Source organism: Pristiophorus japonicus, chromosome 5 (assembly GCF_044704955.1).
Source record: "Pristiophorus japonicus isolate sPriJap1 chromosome 5, sPriJap1.hap1, whole genome shotgun sequence".
Classification (NCBI taxonomy): Eukaryota; Metazoa; Chordata; class Chondrichthyes; family Pristiophoridae; genus Pristiophorus; species Pristiophorus japonicus.
This window is the reverse complement of record NC_091981.1, coordinates 263,603,567-263,631,259: the sequence shown is the minus strand read 5'-3', so window position 1 is coordinate 263,631,259 and position 27,693 is coordinate 263,603,567. Positions and strand designations below refer to the sequence as shown.

Sequence of the window (27,693 nt, the reverse complement as noted above, 5' to 3'; positions counted from 1 at the left end):
GCAAATGCCGACCTTCGATGGTAAGCGGCGTCCACACCTGCGCAGAAATTCAGTTGGTTCTTTGGCAGAGGTGCCAATAGCTAACGCTGCGCCGGTTAACGCCACCAGTGTGGTGATGTCATCCTGCACCTAACGCTCGGCGGTAAAATCACCTCCTCACAAACGGCGGTCCTGAATTTCGACCCCGAGTGTTTTATGATACTGCATGAAAGTGGAGTTGAGATTCACGATTTAAAAGCAACGCCCGAACAGGGACTTGAACCCTGGGCCCTCAGATTAAAAGTCTGATGCTCTACCGACTGAGCTATCGTGCTTTGCTCAAACTTTGCCCATCGCAGAATTAAATCCCAGTCTTCTGTATGATTGGCAGGAATATTGATCACTGTACTAACGAGGAACTTGGCTATGTTACACTCGGAAGTCACGCTGACAAAATTGACTTTTATGACAATACATTAATTATATGGTCACCATTACTGATACTAACTATTCTGGTCAAAGATCGCCCGAAGTGGAGGAAGAGCCTCCAGGAGGGCGCTGAGCACCCCGAGTCTCATCACCGAGAGCATCCAGAAAACAAGCGCAGACAGAGGAAGGAGCGTGCGGCAAACCAGACTCCCCACCCACCCTTTCCTTCAACGACTGTCTGTCCCACCTGTGACAGAGACTGTCATTCCCGTATTGGACTGTACATTCACCTGAGAACTCACTTTTAAAGTGGAAGCAATTCTTCCTCGATTTCAAGACACTGCCAATGATGATGATGATGATGATGGTGTGCGTGTGTGCATGAGATGTGTGGATGTTTAAGTCTGTGGGTGGGTGAGAATCATTAGACAGTACTCCACGTGTGACTATTACTTGTGGGCCAGCTCTCAAAATTCAGAATGAGAATTTCAAATGGATGCTCAAAATGGCAACCTACCTTATGAAGCGGACTCCTCTTACCCAGGGGAGAGTTGTCCCTGGGGTAATACTGGTGCAGTAAAAATGCTCAGTGTTATTGTACCTGCATTTGTTGCTCGCTTACTAATTCCTCTTCCTCATTTTAATAATGTAGTGTGACTGGCAGCCTCGAAGGAACACCAATCCTTACCCCTTTGTGAGACACATTGTCAAAATCAACAGTAACGACGCCGGCCGAAAAAACAAAAAAAAGCAACCACTGGAGCCTACCTTGTAAAACCTATTTATGTTTGAAGCAAAATGCATGAGAGGGATGATGAAGCTGTTCCCTTTAAGAGGCCTGTTTCAGCAGGTGAGTTCCCAGTTGTGACCACTACTTGTGATCCAGGACTAAGGTTGCCAACTCTGATGGGACATGTACCCAGAGGTGTTGGCACAGGACCTCCAGCCTCCAAGCACCCCGCCCAGTCAAACAGCAGTTTTCCCCCATCTCCTATATTTATATAGAATCATAGAATGGTTACAGCACAGCAGGAGACCATACGGCCTGTCGCGCCCGTGCCGGCTCTCTGCAAGAACACTTCAGCTAGACCCACTCCCCCGCCCTTTCCCCGTAGCCCTGCAATTTGTTTTCCTTCAGGTACTTATCTAATTCAATTTTGAAGGTCACAGTTGAATCTGCCTCCAACATCCCTTCCTCAGTGAATTCCAGATCCTAACCACTCGCTGCTTAAAAATGTTTTTTCTCATGTTAAGGATAAGGGGTTAGCCATTTAGGACCGAGATGTGGAGAAACTTCTTTACTCAGAGAATTGTGAACCTGTGGAATTCTCTACCACAGAAAGTTGTTGAGGCCAATTTGTTAGATATATTCAAAAGGGAGTTAGATGTGGCCCTTACGGCAAAAGGGATCAAGAGATATGGAGAAAAAGCAGGAATGGGGTACTGAAGTTACATGATCAGCCATGATCATATTGAATGGTGGTGCAGGCTCGAAGGGCTGAAAGGCCTACGCCTGCACCTACTTTCTATGTTTCTATGTTTCTATAAACAGAGTTGGGTCACAGATCAGCCGTGATCTGAATAAATGGTGGAACAGGCTCGAGGGCGGTAAATGGTTGACTTCTATTCCTATGATAATTATGAAATGCTCGGGGTCGAAATTCAGTTTCTACCACCACCTGTTACTGCGAGCGGGAGGCGGCTAACGTACGGCAAATGCCGACCTTCGATGGTAAGCGGCGTCCACACCTGCGCAGAAATTCAGTTGGTTCTTTGGCAGAGGTGCCAATAGCTAACGCTGCGCCGGTTAACGCCACCAGTGTGGTGATGTCATCCTGCACCTAACGCTCGGCGGTAAAATCACCTCCTCACAAACGGTGGTACCGAATTTCGACCCCGAGTGTTTTATGGTACTGCATGAAAGTGGAGTTGAGATTCACGATTTAAAAGCAACGCCCGAACAGGGACTTGAACCCTGGGCCCTCAGATTAAAAGTCTGATGCTCTACCGACTGAGCTATCCGGGCTCTGCTCAAACATTGCCCATCGCAGAATTAAATCCCAGTCTTCTGTATGATAGGCAGGAATATTGATCACTGAACTAACGAGGAACTTGGCTATGTTACACTCGGAAGTCACGCTGACAAAATTGACTTTTATGACAATACATTAATTATATGGTCACCATTACTGATACTAACTATTCTGGTCAAAGATCGCCCGAAGTGGAGGAAGAGCCTCCAGGAGGGCGCTGAGCACCCCGAGTCTCGTCACCGAGAGCATCCAGAAAACAAGCGCAGACAGAGGAAGGAGCGTGCGGCAAACCAGACTCCCCACCCACCCTTTCCTTCAACGACTGTCTGTCCCACCTGTGACAGAGACTGTAATTCCCGTATTGGACTGTACATTCACCTGAGAACTCACTTTTAAAGTGGAAGCAATTCTTCCTCGATTTCAAGACACTGCCAGTGATGATGATGATGATGATGGTGTGCGTGTGTGCATGAGATGTGTGGATGTTTAAGTCTGTGGGTGGGTGAGAATCATTAGACAGTACTCCACGTGTGACTATTACTTGTGGGCCAGCTCTCAAAATTCAGAATGAGAATTTCAAATGGATGCTCAAAATGGCAACCTACCTTGTGAGGCGGACTCCTCTTACCCAGGGGAGAGTTGTCCCTGGGGTAATACTGGTGCAGTAAAAATGCTCAGTGTTATTGTACCTGCATTTGTTGCTCGCTTACTAATTCCTCTTCCTCATTTTAATAATGTAGTGTGACTGGCAGCCTCGAAGGAACACCAATCCTTACCCCTTTGTGAGACACATTGTCAAAATCAACAGTAACGACGCCGGCCGAAAAAACAAAAAAAAGCAACCACTGGAGCCTACCTTGTAAAACCTATTTATGTTTGAAGCAAAATGTATGAGAGGGATGATGAAGCTGTTCCCTTTAAGAGGCCTGTTTCAGCAGGTGAGTTCCCAGTTGTGACCACTACTTGTGATCCAGGACTAAGGTTGCCAACTCTGATGGGACATGTACCCAGAGGTGTTGGCACAGGACCTCCAGCCTCCAAGCACCCCGCCCAGTCAAACAGCAGTTTTCCCCCATCTCCTATATTTATATAGAATCATAGAATGGTTACAGCACAGCAGGAGACCATACGGCCTGTCGAGCCCGTGCCGGCTCTCTGCAAGAACACTTCAGCTAGACCCACTCCCCCGCCCTTTCCCCGTAGCCCTGCAATTTGTTTTCCTTCAGGTACTTATCTAATTCAATTTTGAAGGTCACAGTTGAATCTGCCTCCAACATCCCTTCCTCAGTGAATTCCAGATCCTAACCACTCGCTGCTTAAAAATGTTTTTTCTCATGTTAAGGATAAGGGGTTAGCCATTTAGGACCGAGATGTGGAGAAACTTCTTTACTCAGAGAATTGTGAACCTGTGGAATTCTCTACCACAGAAAGTTGTTGAGGCCAATTTGTTAGATATATTCAAAAGGGAGTTAGATGTGGCCCTTACGGCAAAAGGGATCAAGAGATATGGAGAAAAAGCAGGAATGGGGTACTGAAGTTACATGATCAGCCATGATCATATTGAATGGTGGTGCAGGCTCGAAGGGCTGAAAGGCCTACGCCTGCACCTACTTTCTATGTTTCTATGTTTCTATAAACAGAGTTGGGTCACAGATCAGCCGTGATCTGAATAAATGGTGGAACAGGCTCGAGGGCGGTAAATGGTTGACTTCTATTCCTATGATAATTATGAAATGCTCGGGGTCGAAATTCAGTTTCTACCACCACCTGTTACTGCGAGCGGGAGGCGGCTAACGTACGGCAAATGCCGACCTTCGATGGTAAGCGGCGTCCACACCTGCGCAGAAATTCAGTTGGTTCTTTGGCAGAGGTGCCAATAGCTAACGCTGCGCCGGTTAACGCCACCAGTGTGGTGATGTCATCCTGCACCTAACGCTCGGCGGTAAAATCACCTCCTCACAAACGGTGGTACCGAATTTCGACCCCGAGTGTTTTATGGTACTGCATGAAAGTGGAGTTGAGATTCACGATTTAAAAGCAACGCCCGAACAGGGACTTGAACCCTGGGCCCTCAGATTAAAAGTCTGATGCTCTACCGACTGAGCTATCCGGGCTCTGCTCAAACATTGCCCATCGCAGAATTAAATCCCAGTCTTCTGTATGATAGGCAGGAATATTGATCACTGAACTAACGAGGAACTTGGCTATGTTACACTCGGAAGTCACGCTGACAAAATTGACTTTTATGACAATACATTAATTATATGGTCACCATTACTGATACTAACTATTCTGGTCAAAGATCGCCCGAAGTGGAGGAAGAGCCTCCAGGAGGGCGCTGAGCACCCCGAGTCTCGTCACCGAGAGCATCCAGAAAACAAGCGCAGACAGAGGAAGGAGCGTGCGGCAAACCAGACTCCCCACCCACCCTTTCCTTCAACGACTGTCTGTCCCACCTGTGACAGAGACTGTCATTCCCGTATTGGACTGTACATTCACCTGAGAACTCACTTTTAAAGTGGAAGCAATTCTTCCTCGATTTCAAGACACTGCCAATGATGATGATGATGATGATGGTGTGCGTGTGTGCATGAGATGTGTGGATGTTTAAGTCTGTGGGTGGGTGAGAATCATTAGACAGTACTCCACGTGTGACTATTACTTGTGGGCCAGCTCTCAAAATTCAGAATGAGAATTTCAAATGGATGCTCAAAATGGCAACCTACCTTGTGAAGCGGACTCCTCTTACCCAGGGGAGAGTTGTCCCTGGGGTAATACTGGTGCAGTAAAAATGCTCAGTGTTATTGTACCTGCATTTGTTGCTCGCTTACTAATTCCTCTTCCTCATTTTAATAATGTAGTGTGACTGGCAGCCTCGAAGGAACACCAATCCTTACCCCTTTGTGAGACACATTGTCAAAATCAACAGTAACGACGCCGGCCGAAAAAACAAAAAAAAGCAACCACTGGAGCCTACCTTGTAAAACCTATTTATGTTTGAAGCAAAATGCATGAGAGGGATGATGAAGCTGTTCCCTTTAAGAGGCCTGTTTCAGCAGGTGAGTTCCCAGTTGTGACCACTACTTGTGATCCAGGACTAAGGTTGCCAACTCTGATGGGACATGTACCCAGAGGTGTTGGCACAGGACCTCCAGCCTCCAAGCACCCCGCCCAGTCAAACAGCAGTTTTCCCCCATCTCCTATATTTATATAGAATCATAGAATGGTTACAGCACAGCAGGAGACCATACGGCCTGTCGAGCCCGTGCCGGCTCTCTGCAAGAACACTTCAGCTAGACCCACTCCCCCGCCCTTTCCCCGTAGCCCTGCAATTTGTTTTCCTTCAGGTACTTATCTAATTCAATTTTGAAGGTCACAGTTGAATCTGCCTCCAACATCCCTTCCTCAGTGAATTCCAGATCCTAACCACTCGCTGCTTAAAAATGTTTTTTCTCATGTTAAGGATAAGGGGTTAGCCATTTAGGACCGAGATGTGGAGAAACTTCTTTACTCAGAGAATTGTGAACCTGTGGAATTCTCTACCACAGAAAGTTGTTGAGGCCAATTTGTTAGATATATTCAAAAGGGAGTTAGATGTGGCCCTTACGGCAAAAGGGATCAAGAGATATGGAGAAAAAGCAGGAATGGGGTACTGAAGTTACATGATCAGCCATGATCATATTGAATGGTGGTGCAGGCTCGAAGGGCTGAAAGGCCTACGCCTGCACCTACTTTCTATGTTTCTATGTTTCTATAAACAGAGTTGGGTCACAGATCAGCCGTGATCTGAATAAATGGTGGAACAGGCTCGAGGGCGGTAAATGGTTGACTTCTATTCCTATGATAATTATGAAATGCTCGGGGTCGAAATTCAGTTTCTACCACCACCTGTTACTGCGAGCGGGAGGCGGCTAACGTACGGCAAATGCCGACCTTCGATGGTAAGCAACACCTGCGCAGAAATTCAGTTGGTTCTTTGGCAGAGGTGCCAATAGCTAACGCTGCGCCGGTTAACGCCACCAGTGTGGTGATGTCATCCTGCACCTAACGCTCGGCGGTAAAATCACCTGCTCACAAACGGTGGTACCGAATTTCGACCCCGAGTGTTTTATGGTACTGCATGAAAGTGGAGTTGAGATTCACGATTTAAAAGCAACGCCCGAACAGGGACTTGAACCCTGGGCCCTCAGATTAAAAGTCTGATGCTCTACCGACTGAGCTATCCGGGCTCTGCTCAAACATTGCCCATCGCAGAATTAAATCCCAGTCTTCTGTATGATAGGCAGGAATATTGATCACTGAACTAACGAGGAACTTGGCTATGTTACACTCGGAAGTCACGCTGACAAAATTGACTTTTATGACAATACATTAATTATATGGTCACCATTACTGATACTAACTATTCTGGTCAAAGATCGCCCGAAGTGGAGGAAGAGCCTCCAGGAGGGCGCTGAGCACCCCGAGTCTCGTCACCGAGAGCATCCAGAAAACAAGCGCAGACAGAGGAAGGAGCGTGCGGCAAACCAGACTCCCCACCCACCCTTTCCTTCAACGACTGTCTGTCCCACCTGTGACAGAGACTGTCATTCCCGTATTGGACTGTACATTCACCTGAGAACTCACTTTTAAAGTGGAAGCAATTCTTCCTCGATTTCAAGACACTGCCAATGATGATGATGATGATGATGGTGTGCGTGTGTGCATGAGATGTGTGGATGTTTAAGTCTGTGGGTGGGTGAGAATCATTAGACAGTACTCCACGTGTGACTATTACTTGTGGGCCAGCTCTCAAAATTCAGAATGAGAATTTCAAATGGATGCTCAAAATGGCAACCTACCTTGTGAAGCGGACTCCTCTTACCCAGGGGAGAGTTGTCCCTGGGGTAATACTGGTGCAGTAAAAATGCTCAGTGTTATTGTACCTGCATTTGTTGCTCGCTTACTAATTCCTCTTCCTCATTTTAATAATGTAGTGTGACTGGCAGCCTCGAAGGAACACCAATCCTTACCCCTTTGTGAGACACATTGTCAAAATCAACAGTAACGACGCCGGCCGAAAAAACAAAAAAAAGCAACCACAGGAGCCTACCTTGTAAAACCTATTTATGTTTGAAGCAAAATGCATGAGAGGGATGATGAAGCTGTTCCCTTTAAGAGGCCTGTTTCAGCAGGTGAGTTCCCAGTTGTGACCACTACTTGTGATCCAGGACTAAGGTTGCCAACTCTGATGGGACATGTACCCAGAGGTGTTGGCACAGGACCTCCAGCCTCCAAGCACCCCGCCCAGTCAAACAGCAGTTTTCCCCCATCTCCTATATTTATATAGAATCATAGAATGGTTACAGCACAGCAGGAGACCATACGGCCTGTCGAGCCCGTGCCGGCTCTCTGCAAGAACACTTCAGCTAGACCCACTCCCCCGCCCTTTCCCCGTAGCCCTGCAATTTGTTTTCCTTCAGGTACTTATCTAATTCAATTTTGAAGGTCACAGTTGAATCTGCCTCCAACATCCCTTCCTCAGTGAATTCCAGATCCTAACCACTCGCTGCTTAAAAATGTTTTTTCTCATGTGAAGGATAAGGGGTTAGCCATTTAGGACCGAGATGTGGAGAAACTTCTTTACTCAGAGAATTGTGAACCTGTGGAATTCTCTACCACAGAAAGTTGTTGAGGCCAATTTGTTAGATATATTCAAAAGGGAGTTAGATGTGGCCCTTACGGCAAAAGGGATCAAGAGATATGGAGAAAAAGCAGGAATGGGGTACTGAAGTTACATGATCAGCCATGATCATATTGAATGGTGGTGCAGGCTCGAAGGGCTGAAAGGCCTACGCCTGCACCTACTTTCTATGTTTCTATGTTTCTATAAACAGAGTTGGGTCACAGATCAGCCATGATCTGAATAAATGGTGGAACAGGCTCGAGGGCGGTAAATGGTTGACTTCTATTCCTATGATAATTATGAAATGCTCGGGGTTGAAATTCAGTTTCTACCACCACCTGTTAATGCGAGCGGGAGGCGGCTAACGTACGGCAAATGCCGACCTTCGATGGTAAGCGGCGTCCACACCTGCGCAGAAATTCAGTTGGTTCTTTGGCAGAGGTGCCAATAGCTAACGCTGCGCCGGTTAACGCCACCAGTGTGGTGATGTCATCCTGCACCTAACGCTCGGCGGTAAAATCACCTCCTCACAAACGGCGGTCCTGAATTTCGACCCCGAGTGTTTTATGATACTGCATGAAAGTGGAGTTGAGATTCACGATTTAAAAGCAACGCCCGAACAGGGACTTGAACCCTGGGCCCTCAGATTAAAAGTCTGATGCTCTACCGACTGAGCTATCCGGGCTCTGCTCAAACTTTGCCCATCGCAGAATTAAATCCCAGTCTCCTGTATGATAGGCAGGAATATTGATCACTGAACTAACGAGGAACTTGGCTATGTTACACTCGGAAGTCACGCTGACAAAATTGACTTTTATGACAATACATTAATTATATGGTCACCATTACTGATACTAACTATTCTGGTCAAAGATCGCCCGAAGTGGAGGAAGAGCCTCCAGGAGGGCGCTGAGCACCCCGAGTCTCGTCACCGAGAGCATCCAGAAAACAAGCGCAGACAGAGGAAGGAGCGTGCGGCAAACCAGACTCCCCACCCACCCTTTCCTTCAACGACTGTCTGTCCCACCTGTGACAGAGACTGTCATTCCCGTATTGGACTGTACATTCACCTGAGAACTCACTTTTAAAGTGGAAGCAATTCTTCCTCGATTTCAAGACACTGCCAATGATGATGATGATGATGATGGTGTGCGTGTGTGCATGAGATGTGTGGATGTTTAAGTCTGTGGGTGGGTGAGAATCATTAGACAGTACTCCACGTGTGACTATTACTTGTGGGCCAGCTCTCAAAATTCAGAATGAGAATTTCAAATGGATGCTCAAAATGGCAACCTACCTTGTGAAGCGGACTCCTCTTACCCAGGGGAGAGTTGTCCCTGGGGTAATACTGGTGCAGTAAAAATGCTCAGTGTTATTGTACCTGCATTTGTTGCTCGCTTACTAATTCCTCTTCCTCATTTTAATAATGTAGTGTGACTGGCAGCCTCGAAGGAACACCAATCCTTACCCCTTTGTGAGACACATTGTCAAAATCAACAGTAATGACGCCGGCCGAAAAAACAAAAAAAAGCAACCACTGGAGCCTACCTTGTAAAACCTATTTATGTTTGAAGCAAAATGCATGAGAGGGATGATGAAGCTGTTCCCTTTAAGAGGCCTGTTTCAGCAGGTGAGTTCCCAGTTGTGACCACTACTTGTGATCCAGGACTAAGGTTGCCAACTCTGATGGGACATGTACCCAGAGGTGTTGGCACAGGACCTCCAGCCTCCAAGCACCCCGCCCAGTCAAACAGCAGTTTTCCCCCATCTCCTATATTTATATAGAATCATAGAATGGTTACAGCACAGCAGGAGACCATACGGCCTGTCGAGCCCGTGCCGGCTCTCTGCAAGAACACTTCAGCTAGACCCACTCCCCCGCCCTTTCCCCGTAGCCCTGCAATTTGTTTTCCTTCAGGTACTTATCTAATTCAATTTTGAAGGTCACAGTTGAATCTGCCTCCAACATCCCTTCCTCAGTGAATTCCAGATCCTAACCACTCGCTGCTTAAAAATGTTTTTTCTCATGTGAAGGATAAGGGGTTAGCCATTTAGGACCGAGATGTGGAGAAACTTCTTTACTCAGAGAATTGTGAACCTGTGGAATTCTCTACCACAGAAAGTTGTTGAGGCCAATTTGTTAGATATATTCAAAAGGGAGTTAGATGTGGCCCTTACGGCAAAAGGGATCAAGAGATATGGAGAAAAAGCAGGAATGGGGTACTGAAGTTACATGATCAGCCATGATCATATTGAATGGTGGTGCAGGCTCGAAGGGCTGAAAGGCCTACGCCTGCACCTACTTTCTATGTTTCTATGTTTCTATAAACAGAGTTGGGTCACAGATCAGCCATGATCTGAATAAATGGTGGAACAGGCTCCAGGGCGGTAAATGGTTGACTTCTATTCCTATGATAATTATGAAATGCTCGGGGTCGAAATTCAGTTTCTACCACCACCTGTTACTGCGAGCGGGAGGCGGCTAACGTACGGCAAATGCCGACCTTCGATGGTAAGCGGCGTCCACACCTGCGCAGAAATTCAGTTGGTTCTTTGGCAGAGGTGCCAATAGCTAACGCTGCGCCGGTTAACGCCACCAGTGTGGTGATGTCATCCTGCACCTAACGCTCGGCGGTAAAATCACCTCCTCACAAACGGCGGTCCTGAATTTCGACCCCGAGTGTTTTATGGTACTGCATGAAAGTGGAGTTGAGATTCACGATTTAAAAGCAACGCCCGAACAGGGACTTGAACCCTGGGCCCTCAGATTAAAAGTCTGATGCTCTACCGACTGAGCTATCCGGGCTCTGCTCAAGCATTGCCCATCGCAGAATTAAATCCCAGTCTTCTGTATGATAGGCAGGAATATTGATCACTGAACTAACGAGGAACTTGGCTATGTTACACTCGGAAGTCACGCTGACAAAATTGACTTTTATGACAATACATTAATTATATGGTCACCATTACTGATACTAACTATTCTGGTCAAAGATCGCCCGAAGTGGAGGAAGAGCCTCCAGGAGGGCGCTGAGCACCCCGAGTCTCGTCACCGAGAGCATCCAGAAAACAAGCGCAGACAGAGGAAGGAGCGTGCGGCAAACCAGACTCCCCACCCACCCTTTCCTTCAACGACTGTCTGTCCCACCTGTGACAGAGACTGTAATTCCCGTATTGGACTGTACATTCACCTGAGAACTCACTTTTAAAGTGGAAGCAATTCTTCCTCGATTTCAAGACACTGCCAATGATGATGATGATGATGATGGTGTGCATGTGTGCATGAGGTATGTGGATGTTTAAGTCTATGGGTGGGTGAGAATCATTGGACAGTACTCCACGTGTGACTATTACTTGTGGGCCAGCTCTCAAAATTCAGAATGAGAATTTCAAATGGATGCTCAAAATGGCAACCTACCTTGTGAAGCGGACTCCTCTTACCCAGGGGAGAGTTGTCCCTGGGGTAATACTGGTGCAGTAAAAATGCTCAGTGTTATTGTACCTGCATTTGTTGCTCGCTTACTAATTCCTCTTCCTCATTTTAATAATGTAGTGTGACTGGCAGCCTCGAAGGAACACCAATCCTTACCCCTTTGTGAGACACATTGTCAAAATCAACAGTAACGACGCCGGCCGAAAAAACAAAAAAAAGCAACCACTGGAGCCTACCTTGTAAAACCTATTTATGTTTGAAGCAAAATGTATGAGAGGGATGATGAAGCTGTTCCCTTTAAGAGGCCTGTTTCAGCAGGTGAGTTCCCAGTTGTGACCACTACTTGTGATCCAGGACTAAGGTTGCCAACTCTGATGGGACATGTACCCAGAGGTGTTGGCACAGGACCTCCAGCCTCCAAGCACCCCGCCCAGTCAAACAGCAGTTTTCCCCCATCTCCTATATTTATATAGAATCATAGAATGGTTACAGCACAGCAGGAGACCATACGGCCTGTCGAGCCCGTGCCGGCTCTCTGCAAGAACACTTCAGCTAGACCCACTCCCCCGCCCTTTCCCCGTAGCCCTGCAATTTGTTTTCCTTCAGGTACTTATCTAATTCAATTTTGAAGGTCACAGTTGAATCTGCCTCCAACATCCCTTCCTCAGTGAATTCCAGATCCTAACCACTCGCTGCTTAAAAATGTTTTTTCTCATGTTAAGGATAAGGGGTTAGCCATTTAGGACCGAGATGTGGAGAAACTTCTTTACTCAGAGAATTGTGAACCTGTGGAATTCTCTACCACAGAAAGTTGTTGAGGCCAATTTGTTAGATATATTCAAAAGGGAGTTAGATGTGGCCCTTACGGCAAAAGGGATCAAGAGATATGGAGAAAAAGCAGGAATGGGGTACTGAAGTTACATGATCAGCCATGATCATATTGAATGGTGGTGCAGGCTCGAAGGGCTGAAAGGCCTACGCCTGCACCTACTTTCTATGTTTCTATGTTTCTATAAACAGAGTTGGGTCACAGATCAGCCGTGATCTGAATAAATGGTGGAACAGGCTCGAGGGCGGTAAATGGTTGACTTCTATTCCTATGATAATTATGAAATGCTCGGGGTCGAAATTCAGTTTCTACCACCACCTGTTACTGCGAGCGGGAGGCGGCTAACGTACGGCAAATGCCGACCTTCGATGGTAAGCGGCGTCCACACCTGCGCAGAAATTCAGTTGGTTCTTTGGCAGAGGTGCCAATAGCTAACGCTGCGCCGGTTAACGCCACCAGTGTGGTGATGTCATCCTGCACCTAACGCTCGGCGGTAAAATCACCTCCTCACAAACGGTGGTACCGAATTTCGACCCCGAGTGTTTTATGGTACTGCATGAAAGTGGAGTTGAGATTCACGATTTAAAAGCAACGCCCGAACAGGGACTTGAACCCTGGGCCCTCAGATTAAAAGTCTGATGCTCTACCGACTGAGCTATCCAGGCTCTGCTCAAACATTGCCCATCGCAGAATTAAATCCCAGTCTTCTGTATGATAGGCAGGAATATTGATCACTGAACTAACGAGGAACTTGGCTATGTTACACTCGGAAGTCACGCTGACAAAATTGACTTTTATGACAATACATTAATTATATGGTCACCATTACTGATACTAACTATTCTGGTCAAAGATCGCCCGAAGTGGAGGAAGAGCCTCCAGGAGGGCGCTGAGCACCCCGAGTCTCGTCACCGAGAGCATCCAGAAAACAAGCGCAGACAGAGGAAGGAGCGTGCGGCAAACCAGACTCCCCACCCACCCTTTCCTTCAACGACTGTCTGTCCCACCTGTGACAGAGACTGTAATTCCCGTATTGGACTGTACATTCACCTGAGAACTCACTTTTAAAGTGGAAGCAATTCTTCCTCGATTTCAAGACACTGCCAATGATGATGATGATGATGATGGTGTGCGTGTGTGCATGAGATGTGTGGATGTTTAAGTCTGTGGGTGGGTGAGAATCATTAGACAGTACTCCACGTGTGACTATTACTTGTGGGCCAGCTCTCAAAATTCAGAATGAGAATTTCAAATGGATGCTCAAAATGGCAACCTACCTTGTGAAGCGGACTCCTCTTACCCAGGGGAGAGTTGTCCCTGGGGTAATACTGGTGCAGTAAAAATGCTCAGTGTTATTGTACCTGCATTTGTTGCTCGCTTACTAATTCCTCTTCCTCATTTTAATAATGTAGTGTGACTGGCAGCCTCGAAGGAACACCAATCCTTACCCCTTTGTGAGACACATTGTCAAAATCAACAGTAACGACGCCGGCCGAAAAAACAAAAAAAAGCAACCACTGGAGCCTACCTTGTAAAACCTATTTATGTTTGAAGCAAAATGCATGAGAGGGATGATGAAGCTGTTCCCTTTAAGAGGCCTGTTTCAGCAGGTGAGTTCCCAGTTGTGACCACTACTTGTGATCCAGGACTAAGGTTGCCAACTCTGATGGGACATGTACCCAGAGGTGTTGGCACAGGACCTCCAGCCTCCAAGCACCCCGCCCAGTCAAACAGCAGTTTTCCCCCATCTCCTATATTTATATAGAATCATAGAATGGTTACAGCACAGCAGGAGACCATACGGCCTGTCGAGCCCGTGCCGGCTCTCTGCAAGAACACTTCAGCTAGACCCACTCCCCCGCCCTTTCCCCGTAGCCCTGCAATTTGTTTTCCTTCAGGTACTTATCTAATTCAATTTTGAAGGTCACAGTTGAATCTGCCTCCAACATCCCTTCCTCAGTGAATTCCAGATCCTAACCACTCGCTGCTTAAAAATGTTTTTTCTCATGTTAAGGATAAGGGGTTAGCCATTTAGGACCGAGATGTGGAGAAACTTCTTTACTCAGAGAATTGTGAACCTGTGGAATTCTCTACCACAGAAAGTTGTTGAGGCCAATTTGTTAGATATATTCAAAAGGGAGTTAGATGTGGCCCTTACGGCAAAAGGGATCAAGAGATATGGAGAAAAAGCAGGAATGGGGTACTGAAGTTACATGATCAGCCATGATCATATTGAATGGTGGTGCAGGCTCGAAGGGCTGAAAGGCCTACGCCTGCACCTACTTTCTATGTTTCTATGTTTCTATAAACAGAGTTGGGTCACAGATCAGCCATGATCTGAATAAATGGTGGAACAGGCTCGAGGGCGGTAAATGGTTGACTTCTATTCCTATGATAATTATGAAATGCTCGGGGTTGAAATTCAGTTTCTACCACCACCTGTTAATGCGAGCGGGAGGCGGCTAACGTACGGCAAATGCCGACCTTCGATGGTAAGCGGCGTCCACACCTGCGCAGAAATTCAGTTGGTTCTTTGGCAGAGGTGACAATAGCTAACGCTGCGCCGGTTAACGCCACCAGTGTGGTGATGTCATCCTGCACCTAACGCTCGGCGGTAAAATCACCTCCTCACAAACGGCGGTCCTGAATTTCGACCCCGAGTGTTTTATGATACTGCATGAAAGTGGAGTTGAGATTCACGATTTAAAAGCAACGCCCGAACAGGGACTTGAACCCTGGGCCCTCAGATTAAAAGTCTGATGCTCTACCGACTGAGCTATCCGGGCTCTGCTCAAACTTTGCCCATCGCAGAATTAAATCCCAGTCTTCTGTATGATTGGCAGGAATATTGATCACTGTACTAACGAGGAACTTGGCTATGTTACACTCGGAAGTCACGCTGACAAAATTGACTTTTATGACAATACATTAATTATATGGTCACCATTACTGATACTAACTATTCTGGTCAAAGATCGCCCGAAGTGGAGGAAGAGCCTCCAGGAGGGCGCTGAGCACCCCGAGTCTCATCACCGAGAGCATCCAGAAAACAAGCGCAGACAGAGGAAGGAGCGTGCGGCAAACCAGACTCCCCACCCACCCTTTCCTTCAACGACTGTCTGTCCCACCTGTGACAGAGACTGTCATTCCCGTATTGGACTGTACATTCACCTGAGAACTCACTTTTAAAGTGGAAGCAATTCTTCCTCGATTTCAAGACACTGCCAATGATGATGATGATGATGATGGTGTGCGTGTGTGCATGAGATGTGTGGATGTTTAAGTCTGTGGGTGGGTGAGAATCATTAGACAGTACTCCACGTGTGACTATTACTTGTGGGCCAGCTCTCAAAATTCAGAATGAGAATTTCAAATGGATGCTCAAAATGGCAACCTACCTTATGAAGCGGACTCCTCTTACCCAGGGGAGAGTTGTCCCTGGGGTAATACTGGTGCAGTAAAAATGCTCAGTGTTATTGTACCTGCATTTGTTGCTCGCTTACTAATTCCTCTTCCTCATTTTAATAATGTAGTGTGACTGGCAGCCTCGAAGGAACACCAATCCTTACCCCTTTGTGAGACACATTGTCAAAATCAACAGTAACGACGCCGGCCGAAAAAACAAAAAAAAGCAACCACTGGAGCCTACCTTGTAAAACCTATTTATGTTTGAAGCAAAATGCATGAGAGGGATGATGAAGCTGTTCCCTTTAAGAGGCCTGTTTCAGCAGGTGAGTTCCCAGTTGTGACCACTACTTGTGATCCAGGACTAAGGTTGCCAACTCTGATGGGACATGTACCCAGAGGTGTTGGCACAGGACCTCCAGCCTCCAAGCACCCCGCCCAGTCAAACAGCAGTTTTCCCCCATCTCCTATATTTATATAGAATCATAGAATGGTTACAGCACAGCAGGAGACCATACGGCCTGTCGAGCCCGTGCCGGCTCTCTGCAAGAACACTTCAGCTAGACCCACTCCCCCGCCCTTTCCCCGTAGCCCTGCAATTTGTTTTCCTTCAGGTACTTATCTAATTCAATTTTGAAGGTCACAGTTGAATCTGCCTCCAACATCCCTTCCTCAGTGAATTCCAGATCCTAACCACTCGCTGCTTAAAAATGTTTTTTCTCATGTGAAGGATAAGGGGTTAGCCATTTAGGACCGAGATGTGGAGAAACTTCTTTACTCAGAGAATTGTGAACCTGTGGAATTCTCTACCACAGAAAGTTGTTGAGGCCAATTTGTTAGATATATTCAAAAGGGAGTTAGATGTGGCCCTTACGGCAAAAGGGATCAAGAGATATGGAGAAAAAGCAGGAATGGGGTACTGAAGTTACATGATCAGCCATGATCATATTGAATGGTGGTGCAGGCTCGAAGGGCTGAAAGGCCTACGCCTGCACCTACTTTCTATGTTTCTATGTTTCTATAAACAGAGTTGGGTCACAGATCAGCCATGATCTGAATAAATGGTGGAACAGGCTCGAGGGCGGTAAATGGTTGACTTCTATTCCTATGATAATTATGAAATGCTCGGGGTTGAAATTCAGTTTCTACCACCACCTGTTAATGCGAGCGGGAGGCGGCTAACGTACGGCAAATGCCGACCTTCGATGGTAAGCAGCGTCCACACCTGCGCAGAAATTCAGTTGGTTCTTTGGCAGAGGTGCCAATAGCTAACGCTGCGCCGGTTAACGCCACCAGTGTGGTGATGTCATCCTGCACCTAACGCTCGGCGGTAAAATCACCTCCTCACAAACGGCGGTCCTGAATTTCGACCCCGAGTGTTTTATGATACTGCATGAAAGTGGAGTTGAGATTCACGATTTAAAAGCAACGCCCGAACAGGGACTTGAACCCTGGGCCCTCAGATTAAAAGTCTGATGCTCTACCGACTGAGCTATCCGGGCTCTGCTCAAACTTTGCCCATCGCAGAATTAAATCCCAGTCTCCTGTATGATAGGCAGGAATATTGATCACTGAACTAACGAGGAACTTGGCTATGTTACACTCGGAAGTCACGCTGACAAAATTGACTTTTATGACAATACATTAATTATATGGTCACCATTACTGATACTAACTATTCTGGTCAAAGATCGCCCGAAGTGGAGGAAGAGCCTCCAGGAGGGCGCTGAGCACCCCGAGTCTCGTCACCGAGAGCATCCAGAAAACAAGCGCAGACAGAGGAAGGAGCGTGCGGCAAACCAGACTCCCCACCCACCCTTTCCTTCAACGACTGTCTGTCCCACCTGTGACAGAGACTGTCATTCCCGTATTGGACTGTACATTCACCTGAGAACTCACTTTTAAAGTGGAAGCAATTCTTCCTCGATTTCAAGACACTGCCAATGATGATGATGATGATGATGGTGTGCGTGTGTGCATGAGATGTGTGGATGTTTAAGTCTGTGGGTGGGTGAGAATCATTAGACAGTACTCCACGTGTGACTATTACTTGTGGGCCAGCTCTCAAAATTCAGAATGAGAATTTCAAATGGATGCTCAAAATGGCAACCTACCTTGTGAAGCGGACTCCTCTTACCCAGGGGAGAGTTGTCCCTGGGGTAATACTGGTGCAGTAAAAATGCTCAGTGTTATTGTACCTGCATTTGTTGCTCGCTTACTAATTCCTCTTCCTCATTTTAATAATGTAGTGTGACTGGCAGCCTCGAAGGAACACCAATCCTTACCCCTTTGTGAGACACATTGTCAAAATCAACAGTAACGACGCCGGCCGAAAAAACAAAAAAAAGCAACCACTGGAGCCTACCTTGTAAAACCTATTTATGTTTGAAGCAAAATGCATGAGAGGGATGATGAAGCTGTTCCCTTTAAGAGGCCTGTTTCAGCAGGTGAGTTCCCAGTTGTGACCACTACTTGTGATCCAGGACTAAGGTTGCCAACTCTGATGGGACATGTACCCAGAGGTGTTGGCACAGGACCTCCAGCCTCCAAGCACCCCGCCCAGTCAAACAGCAGTTTTCCCCCATCTCCTATATTTATATAGAATCATAGAATGGTTACAGCACAGCAGGAGACCATACGGCCTGTCGAGCCCGTGCCGGCTCTCTGCAAGAACACTTCAGCTAGACCCACTCCCCCGCCCTTTCCCCGTAGCCCTGCAATTTGTTTTCCTTCAGGTACTTATCTAATTCAATTTTGAAGGTCACAGTTGAATCTGCCTCCAACATCCCTTCCTCAGTGAATTCCAGATCCTAACCACTCGCTGCTTAAAAATGTTTTTTCTCATGTGAAGGATAAGGGGTTAGCCATTTAGGACCGAGATGTGGAGAAACTTCTTTACTCAGAGAATTGTGAACCTGTGGAATTCTCTACCACAGAAAGTTGTTGAGGCCAATTTGTTAGATATATTCAAAAGGGAGTTAGATGTGGCCCTTACGGCAAAAGGGATCAAGAGATATGGAGAAAAAGCAGGAATGGGGTACTGAAGTTACATGATCAGCCATGATCATATTGAATGGTGGTGCAGGCTCGAAGGGCTGAAAGGCCTACGCCTGCACCTACTTTCTATGTTTCTATGTTTCTATAAACAGAGTTGGGTCACAGATCAGCCATGATCTGAATAAATGGTGGAACAGGCTCGAGGGCGGTAAATGGTTGACTTCTATTCCTATGATAATTATGAAATGCTCGGGGTCGAAATTCAGTTTCTACCACCACCTGTTACTGCGAGCGGGAGGCGGCTAACGTACGGCAAATGCCGACCTTCGATGGTAAGCAGCGTCCACACCTGCGCAGAAATTCAGTTGGTTCTTTGGCAGAGGTGCCAATAGCTAACGCTGCGCCGGTTAACGCCACCAGTGTGGTGATGTCATCCTGCACCTAACGCTCGGCGGTAAAATCACCTCCTCACAAACGGCGGTCCTGAATTTCGACCCCGAGTGTTTTATGATACTGCATGAAAGTGGAGTTGAGATTCACGATTTAAAAGCAACGCCCGAACAGGGACTTGAACCCTGGGCCCTCAGATTAAAAGTCTGATGCGCTACCGACTGAGCTATCCGGGCTCTGCTCAAACTTTGCCCATCGCAGAATTAAATCCCAGTCTCCTGTATGATAGGCAGGAATATTGATCACTGAACTAACGAGGAACTTGGCTATGTTACACTCGGAAGTCACGCTGACAAAATTGACTTTTATGACAATACATTAATTATATGGTCACCATTACTGATACTAACTATTCTGGTCAAAGATCGCCCGAAGTGGAGGAAGAGCCTCCAGGAGGGCGCTGAGCACCCCGAGTCTCGTCACCGAGAGCATCCAGAAAACAAGCGCAGACAGAGGAAGGAGCGTGCGGCAAACCAGACTCCCCACCCACCCTTTCCTTCAACGACTGTCTGTCCCACCTGTGACAGAGACTGTCATTCCCGTATTGGACTGTACATTCACCTGAGAACTCACTTTTAAAGTGGAAGCAATTCTTCCTCGATTTCAAGACACTGCCAATGATGATGATGATGATGATGGTGTGCGTGTGTGCATGAGATGTGTGGATGTTTAAGTCTGTGGGTGGGTGAGAATCATTAGACAGTACTCCACGTGTGACTATTACTTGTGGGCCAGCTCTCAAAATTCAGAATGAGAATTTCAAATGGATGCTCAAAATGGCAACCTACCTTGTGAAGCGGACTCCTCTTACCCAGGGGAGAGTTGTCCCTGGGGTAATACTGGTGCAGTAAAAATGCTCAGTGTTATTGTACCTGCATTTGTTGCTCGCTTACTAATTCCTCTTCCTCATTTTAATAATGTAGTGTGACTGGCAGCCTCGAAGGAACACCAATCCTTACCCCTTTGTGAGACACATTGTCAAAATCAACAGTAACGACGCCGGCCGAAAAAACAAAAAAAAGCAACCACTGGAGCCTACCTTGTAAAACCTATTTATGTTTGAAGCAAAATGCATGAGAGGGATGATGAAGCTGTTCCCTTTAAGAGGCCTGTTTCAGCAGGTGAGTTCCCAGTTGTGACCACTACTTGTGATCCAGGACTAAGGTTGCCAACTCTGATGGGACATGTACCCAGAGGTGTTGGCACAGGACCTCCAGCCTCCAAGCACCCCGCCCAGTCAAACAGCAGTTTTCCCCCATCTCCTATATTTATATAGAATCATAGAATGGTTACAGCACAGCAGGAGACCATACGGCCTGTCGAGCCCGTGCCGGCTCTCTGCAAGAACACTTCAGCTAGACCCACTCCCCCGCCCTTTCCCCGTAGCCCTGCAATTTGTTTTCCTTCAGGTACTTATCTAATTCAATTTTGAAGGTCACAGTTGAATCTGCCTCCAACATCCCTTCCTCAGTGAATTCCAGATCCTAACCACTCGCTGCTTAAAAATGTTTTTTCTCATGTGAAGGATAAGGGGTTAGCCATTTAGGACCGAGATGTGGAGAAACTTCTTTACTCAGAGAATTGTGAACCTGTGGAATTCTCTACCACAGAAAGTTGTTGAGGCCAATTTGTTAGATATATTCAAAAGGGAGTTAGATGTGGCCCTTACGGCAAAAGGGATCAAGAGATATGGAGAAAAAGCAGGAATGGGGTACTGAAGTTACATGATCAGCCATGATCATATTGAATGGTGGTGCAGGCTCGAAGGGCTGAAAGGCCTACGCCTGCACCTACTTTCTATGTTTCTATGTTTCTATAAACAGAGTTGGGTCACAGATCAGCCATGATCTGAATAAATGGTGGAACAGGCTCGAGGGCGGTAAATGGTTGACTTCTATTCCTATGATAATTATGAAATGCTCGGGGTTGAAATTCAGTTTCTACCACCACCTGTTAATGCGAGCGGGAGGCGGCTAACGTACGGCAAATGCCGACCTTCGATGGTAAGCGGCGTCCACACCTGCGCAGAAATTCAGTTGGTTCTTTGGCAGAGGTGCCAATAGCTAACGCTGCGCCGGTTAACGCCACCAGTGTGGTGATGTCATCCTGCACCTAACGCTCGGCGGTAAAATCACCTCCTCACAAACGGCGGTCCTGAATTTCGACCCCGAGTGTTTTATGATACTGCATGAAAGTGGAGTTGAGATTCACGATTTAAAAGCAACGCCCGAACAGGGACTTGAACCCTGGGCCCTCAGATTAAAAGTCTGATGCTCTACCGACTGAGCTATCCGGGCTCTGCTCAAACTTTGCCCATCGCAGAATTAAATCCCAGTCTTCTGTATGATTGGCAGGAATATTGATCACTGTACTAACGAGGAACTTGGCTATGTTACACTCGGAAGTCACGCTGACAAAATTGACTTTTATGACAATACATTAATTATATGGTCACCATTACTGATACTAACTATTCTGGTCAAAGATCGCCCGAAGTGGAGGAAGAGCCTCCAGGAGGGCGCTGAGCACCCCGAGTCTCATCACCGAGAGCATCCAGAAAACAAGCGCAGACAGAGGAAGGAGCGTGCGGCAAACCAGACTCCCCACCCACCCTTTCCTTCAACGACTGTCTGTCCCACCTGTGACAGAGACTGTCATTCCCGTATTGGACTGTACATTCACCTGAGAACTCACTTTTAAAGTGGAAGCAATTCTTCCTCGATTTCAAGACACTGCCAATGATGATGATGATGATGATGGTGTGCGTGTGTGCATGAGATGTGTGGATGTTTAAGTCTGTGGGTGGGTGAGAATCATTAGACAGTACTCCACGTGTGACTATTACTTGTGGGCCAGCTCTCAAAATTCAGAATGAGAATTTCAAATGGATGCTCAAAATGGCAACCTACCTTATGAAGCGGACTCCTCTTACCCAGGGGAGAGTTGTCCCTGGGGTAATACTGGTGCAGTAAAAATGCTCAGTGTTATTGTACCTGCATTTGTTGCTCGCTTACTAATTCCTCTTCCTCATTTTAATAATGTAGTGTGACTGGCAGCCTCGAAGGAACACCAATCCTTACCCCTTTGTGAGACACATTGTCAAAATCAACAGTAACGACGCCGGCCGAAAAAACAAAAAAAAGCAACCACTGGAGCCTACCTTGTAAAACCTATTTATGTTTGAAGCAAAATGCATGAGAGGGATGATGAAGCTGTTCCCTTTAAGAGGCCTGTTTCAGCAGGTGAGTTCCCAGTTGTGACCACTACTTGTGATCCAGGACTAAGGTTGCCAACTCTGATGGGACATGTACCCAGAGGTGTTGGCACAGGACCTCCAGCCTCCAAGCACCCCGCCCAGTCAAACAGCAGTTTTCCCCCATCTCCTATATTTATATAGAATCATAGAATGGTTACAGCACAGCAGGAGACCATACGGCCTGTCGAGCCCGTGCCGGCTCTCTGCAAGAACACTTCAGCTAGACCCACTCCCCCGCCCTTTCCCCGTAGCCCTGCAATTTGTTTTCCTTCAGGTACTTATCTAATTCAATTTTGAAGGTCACAGTTGAATCTGCCTCCAACATCCCTTCCTCAGTGAATTCCAGATCCTAACCACTCGCTGCTTAAAAATGTTTTTTCTCATGTTAAGGATAAGGGGTTAGCCATTTAGGACCGAGATGTGGAGAAACTTCTTTACTCAGAGAATTGTGAACCTGTGGAATTCTCTACCACAGAAAGTTGTTGAGGCCAATTTGTTAGATATATTCAAAAGGGAGTTAGATGTGGCCCTTACGGCAAAAGGGATCAAGAGATATGGAGAAAAAGCAGGAATGGGGTACTGAAGTTACATGATCAGCCATGATCATATTGAATGGTGGTGCAGGCTCGAAGGGCTGAAAGGCCTACGCCTGCACCTACTTTCTATGTTTCTATGTTTCTATAAACAGAGTTGGGTCACAGATCAGCCGTGATCTGAATAAATGGTGGAACAGGCTCGAGGGCGGTAAATGGTTGACTTCTATTCCTATGATAATTATGAAATGCTCGGGGTCGAAATTCAGTTTCTACCACCACCTGTTACTGCGAGCGGGAGGCGGCTAACGTACGGCAAATGCCGACCTTCGATGGTAAGCGGCGTCCACACCTGCGCAGAAATTCAGTTGGTTCTTTGGCAGAGGTGCCAATAGCTAACGCTGCGCCGGTTAACGCCACCAGTGTGGTGATGTCATCCTGCACCTAACGCTCGGCGGTAAAATCACCTGCTCACAAACGGTGGTACCGAATTTCGACCCCGAGTGTTTTATGGTACTGCATGAAAGTGGAGTTGAGATTCACGATTTAAAAGCAACGCCCGAACAGGGACTTGAACCCTGGGCCCTCAGATTAAAAGTCTGATGCTCTACCGACTGAGCTATCCGGGCTCTGCTCAAACATTGCCCATCGCAGAATTAAATCCCAGTCTTCTGTATGATAGGCAGGAATATTGATCACTGAACTAACGAGGAACTTGGCTATGTTACACTCGGAAGTCACGCTGACAAAATTGACTTTTATGACAATACATTAATTATATGGTCACCATTACTGATACTAACTATTCTGGTCAAAGATCGCCCGAAGTGGAGGAAGAGCCTCCAGGAGGGCGCTGAGCACCCCGAGTCTCGTCACCGAGAGCATCCAGAAAACAAGCGCAGACAGAGGAAGGAGCGTGCGGCAAACCAGACTCCCCACCCACCCTTTCCTTCAACGACTGTCTGTCCCACCTGTGACAGAGACTGTAATTCCCGTATTGGACTGTACATTCACCTGAGAACTCACTTTTAAAGTGGAAGCAATTCTTCCTCGATTTCAAGACACTGCCAATGATGATGATGATGATGATGGTGTGCATGTGTGCATGAGGTATGTGGATGTTTAAGTCTGTGGGTGGGTGAGAATCATTGGACAGTACTCCACGTGTGACTATTACTTGTGGGCCAGCTCTCAAAATTCAGAATGAGAATTTCAAATGGATGCTCAAAATGGCAACCTACCTTGTGAAGCGGACTCCTCTTACCCAGGGGAGAGTTGTCCCTGGGGTAATACTGGTGCAGTAAAAATGCTCAGTGTTATTGTACCTGCATTTGTTGCTCGCTTACTAATTCCTCTTCCTCATTTTAATAATGTAGTGTGACTGGCAGCCTCGAAGGAACACCAATCCTTACCCCTTTGTGAGACACATTGTCAAAATCAACAGTAACGACGCCAGCCGAAAAAACAAAAAAAAGCAACCACTGGAGCCTACCTTGTAAAACCTATTTATGTTTGAAGCAAAATGCATGAGAGGGATGATGAAGCTGTTCCCTTTAAGAGGCCTGTTTCAGCAGGTGAGTTCCCAGTTGTGACCACTACTTGTGATCCAGGACTAAGGTTGCCAACTCTGATGGGACATGTACCCAGAGGTGTTGGCACAGGACCTCCAGCCTCCAAGCACCCCGCCCAGTCAAACAGCAGTTTTCCCCCATCTCCTATATTTATATAGAATCATAGAATGGTTACAGCACAGCAGGAGACCATACGGCCTGTCGAGCCCGTGCCGGCTCTCTGCAAGAACACTTCAGCTAGACCCACTCCCCCGCCCTTTCCCCGTAGCCCTGCAATTTGTTTTCCTTCAGGTACTTATCTAATTCAATTTTGAAGGTCACAGTTGAATCTGCCTCCAACATCCCTTCCTCAGTGAATTCCAGATCCTAACCACTCGCTGCTTAAAAATGTTTTTTCTCATGTTAAGGATAAGGGGTTAGCCATTTAGGACCGAGATGTGGAGAAACTTCTTTACTCAGAGAATTGTGAACCTGTGGAATTCTCTACCACAGAAAGTTGTTGAGGCCAATTTGTTAGATATATTCAAAAGGGAGTTAGATGTGGCCCTTACGGCAAAAGGGATCAAGAGATATGGAGAAAAAGCAGGAATGGGGTACTGAAGTTACATGATCAGCCATGATCATATTGAATGGTGGTGCAGGCTCGAAGGGCTGAAAGGCCTACGCCTGCACCTACTTTCTATGTTTCTATAAACAGAGTTGGGTCACAGATCAGCCGTGATCTGAATAAATGGTGGAACAGGCTGGAGGGCGGTAAATGGTTGACTTCTATTCCTATGATAATTATGAAATGCTCGGGGTCGAAATTCAGTTTCTACCACCACCTGTTACTGCGAGCGGGAGGCGGCTAACGTACGGCAAATGCCGACCTTCGATGGTAAGCAACACCTGCGCAGAAATTCAGTTGGTTCTTTGGCAGAGGTGCCAATAGCTAACGCTGCGCCGGTTAACGCCACCAGTGTGGTGATGTCATCCTGCACCTAACGCTCGGCGGTAAAATCACCTCCTCACAAACGGCGGTCCTGAATTTCGACCCCGAGTGTTTTATGGTACTGCATGAAAGTGGAGTTGAGATTCACGATTTAAAAGCAACGCCCGAACAGGGACTTGAACCCTGGGCCCTCAGATTAAAAGTCTGATGCTCTACCGACTGAGCTATCCGGGCTCTGCTCAAACATTGCCCATCGCAGAATTAAATCCCAGTCTTCTGTATGATAGGCAGGAATATTGATCACTGAACTAACGAGGAACTTGGCTATGTTACACTCGGAAGTCACGCTGACAAAATTGACTTTTATGACAATACATTAATTATATGGTCACCATTACTGATACTAACTATTCTGGTCAAAGATCGCCCGAAGTGGAGGAAGAGCCTCCAGGAGGGCGCTGAGCACCCCGAGTCTCGTCACCGAGAGCATCCAGAAAACAAGCGCAGACAGAGGAAGGAGCGTGCGGCAAACCAGACTCCCCACCCACCCTTTCCTTCAACGACTGTCTGTCCCACCTGTGACAGAGACTGTAATTCCCGTATTGGACTGTACATTCACCTGAGAACTCACTTTTAAAGTGGAAGCAATTCTTCCTCGATTTCAAGACACTGCCAATGATGATGATGATGATGATGGTGTGCGTGTGTGCATGAGATGTGTGGATGTTTAAGTCTGTGGGTGGGTGAGAATCATTAGACAGTACTCCACGTGTGACTATTACTTGTGGGCCAGCTCTCAAAATTCAGAATGAGAATTTCAAATGGATGCTCAAAATGGCAACCGACCTTGTGAAGCGGACCCCTCTTACCCAGGGGAGAGTTGTCCCTGGGGTAATACTGGTGCAGTAAAAATGCTCAGTGTTATTGTACCTGCATTTGTTGCTCGCTTACTAATTCCTCTTCCTCATTTTAATAATGTAGTGTGACTGGCAGCCTCGAAGGAACACCAATCCTTACCCCTTTGTGAGACACATTGTCAAAATCAACAGTAACGACGCCGGCCGAAAAAACAAAAAAAAGCAACCACTGGAGCCTACCTTGTAAAACCTATTTATGTTTGAAGCAAAATGCATGAGAGGGATGATGAAGCTGTTCCCTTTAAGAGGCCTGTTTCAGCAGGTGAGTTCCCAGTTGTGACCACTACTTGTGATCCAGGACTAAGGTTGCCAACTCTGATGGGACATGTACCCAGAGGTGTTGGCACAGGACCTCCGGCCTCCAAGCACCCCGCCCAGTCAAACAGCAGTTTTCCCCCATCTCCTATATTTATATAGAATCATAGAATGGTTACAGCACAGCAGGAGACCATACGGCCTGTCGAGCCCGTGCCGGCTCTCTGCAAGAACACTTCAGCTAGACCCACTCCCCCGCCCTTTCCCCGTAGCCCTGCAATTTGTTTTCCTTCAGGTACTTATCTAATTCAATTTTGAAGGTCACAGTTGAATCTGCCTCCAACATCCCTTCCTCAGTGAATTCCAGATCCTAACCACTCGCTGCTTAAAAATGTTTTTTCTCATGTGAAGGATAAGGGGTTAGCCATTTAGGACCGAGATGTGGAGAAACTTCTTTACTCAGAGAATTGTGAACCTGTGGAATTCTCTACCACAGAAAGTTGTTGAGGCCAATTTGTTAGATATATTCAAAAGGGAGTTAGATGTGGCCCTTACGGCAAAAGGGATCAAGAGATATGGAGAAAAAGCAGGAATGGGGTACTGAAGTTACATGATCAGCCATGATCATATTGAATGGTGGTGCAGGCTCGAAGGGCTGAAAGGCCTACGCCTGCACCTACTTTCTATGTTTCTATGTTTCTATAAACAGAGTTGGGTCACAGATCAGCCATGATCTGAATAAATGGTGGAACAGGCTCGAGGGCGGTAAATGGTTGACTTCTATTCCTATGATAATTATGAAATGCTCGGGGTTGAAATTCAGTTTCTACCACCACCTGTTAATGCGAGCGGGAGGCGGCTAACGTACGGCAAATGCCGACCTTCGATGGTAAGCGGCGTCCACACCTGCGCAGAAATTCAGTTGGTTCTTTGGCAGAGGTGCCAATAGCTAACGCTGCGCCGGTTAACGCCACCAGTGTGGTGATGTCATCCTGCACCTAACGCTCGGC

The 27,693-nt window shown here is 46.9% G+C and overlaps 13 non-coding genes across 13 annotated transcripts; all 13 read right to left on the bottom strand.

Moving 5' to 3' along the window:
• Positions 1-238: 238 nt before the first annotated feature.
• trnak-uuu (transfer RNA lysine (anticodon UUU)) lies at positions 239-314 on the bottom strand. The gene has a single exon. It is a non-coding gene; the product is annotated as a tRNA-Lys (tRNA).
• A 2,047-nt stretch (positions 315-2,361) lies between these two features.
• Positions 2,362-2,434, bottom strand: trnak-uuu (transfer RNA lysine (anticodon UUU)). The gene has a single exon. It is a non-coding gene; the product is annotated as a tRNA-Lys (tRNA).
• A 2,048-nt stretch (positions 2,435-4,482) lies between these two features.
• On the bottom strand, positions 4,483-4,555 carry trnak-uuu (transfer RNA lysine (anticodon UUU)). The gene has a single exon. It is a non-coding gene; the product is annotated as a tRNA-Lys (tRNA).
• A 2,042-nt stretch (positions 4,556-6,597) lies between these two features.
• trnak-uuu (transfer RNA lysine (anticodon UUU)) lies at positions 6,598-6,670 on the bottom strand. Its single transcript has one exon. It is a non-coding gene; the product is annotated as a tRNA-Lys (tRNA).
• Positions 6,671-8,718: 2,048 nt separating this feature from the next.
• On the bottom strand, positions 8,719-8,791 carry trnak-uuu (transfer RNA lysine (anticodon UUU)). The gene has a single exon. It is a non-coding gene; the product is annotated as a tRNA-Lys (tRNA).
• Positions 8,792-10,839: 2,048 nt separating this feature from the next.
• trnak-uuu (transfer RNA lysine (anticodon UUU)) lies at positions 10,840-10,912 on the bottom strand. Its single transcript has one exon. It is a non-coding gene; the product is annotated as a tRNA-Lys (tRNA).
• A 2,048-nt stretch (positions 10,913-12,960) lies between these two features.
• trnak-uuu (transfer RNA lysine (anticodon UUU)) lies at positions 12,961-13,033 on the bottom strand. Its single transcript has one exon. It is a non-coding gene; the product is annotated as a tRNA-Lys (tRNA).
• A 2,048-nt stretch (positions 13,034-15,081) lies between these two features.
• On the bottom strand, positions 15,082-15,154 carry trnak-uuu (transfer RNA lysine (anticodon UUU)). The gene has a single exon. It is a non-coding gene; the product is annotated as a tRNA-Lys (tRNA).
• A 2,048-nt stretch (positions 15,155-17,202) lies between these two features.
• On the bottom strand, positions 17,203-17,275 carry trnak-uuu (transfer RNA lysine (anticodon UUU)). Its single transcript has one exon. It is a non-coding gene; the product is annotated as a tRNA-Lys (tRNA).
• A 2,048-nt stretch (positions 17,276-19,323) lies between these two features.
• Positions 19,324-19,396, bottom strand: trnak-uuu (transfer RNA lysine (anticodon UUU)). Its single transcript has one exon. It is a non-coding gene; the product is annotated as a tRNA-Lys (tRNA).
• Positions 19,397-21,444: 2,048 nt separating this feature from the next.
• Positions 21,445-21,517, bottom strand: trnak-uuu (transfer RNA lysine (anticodon UUU)). The gene has a single exon. It is a non-coding gene; the product is annotated as a tRNA-Lys (tRNA).
• Positions 21,518-23,565: 2,048 nt separating this feature from the next.
• On the bottom strand, positions 23,566-23,638 carry trnak-uuu (transfer RNA lysine (anticodon UUU)). Its single transcript has one exon. It is a non-coding gene; the product is annotated as a tRNA-Lys (tRNA).
• Positions 23,639-25,672: 2,034 nt separating this feature from the next.
• Positions 25,673-25,745, bottom strand: trnak-uuu (transfer RNA lysine (anticodon UUU)). Its single transcript has one exon. It is a non-coding gene; the product is annotated as a tRNA-Lys (tRNA).
• Between the last annotated feature and the right edge of the window lie 1,948 nt (positions 25,746-27,693).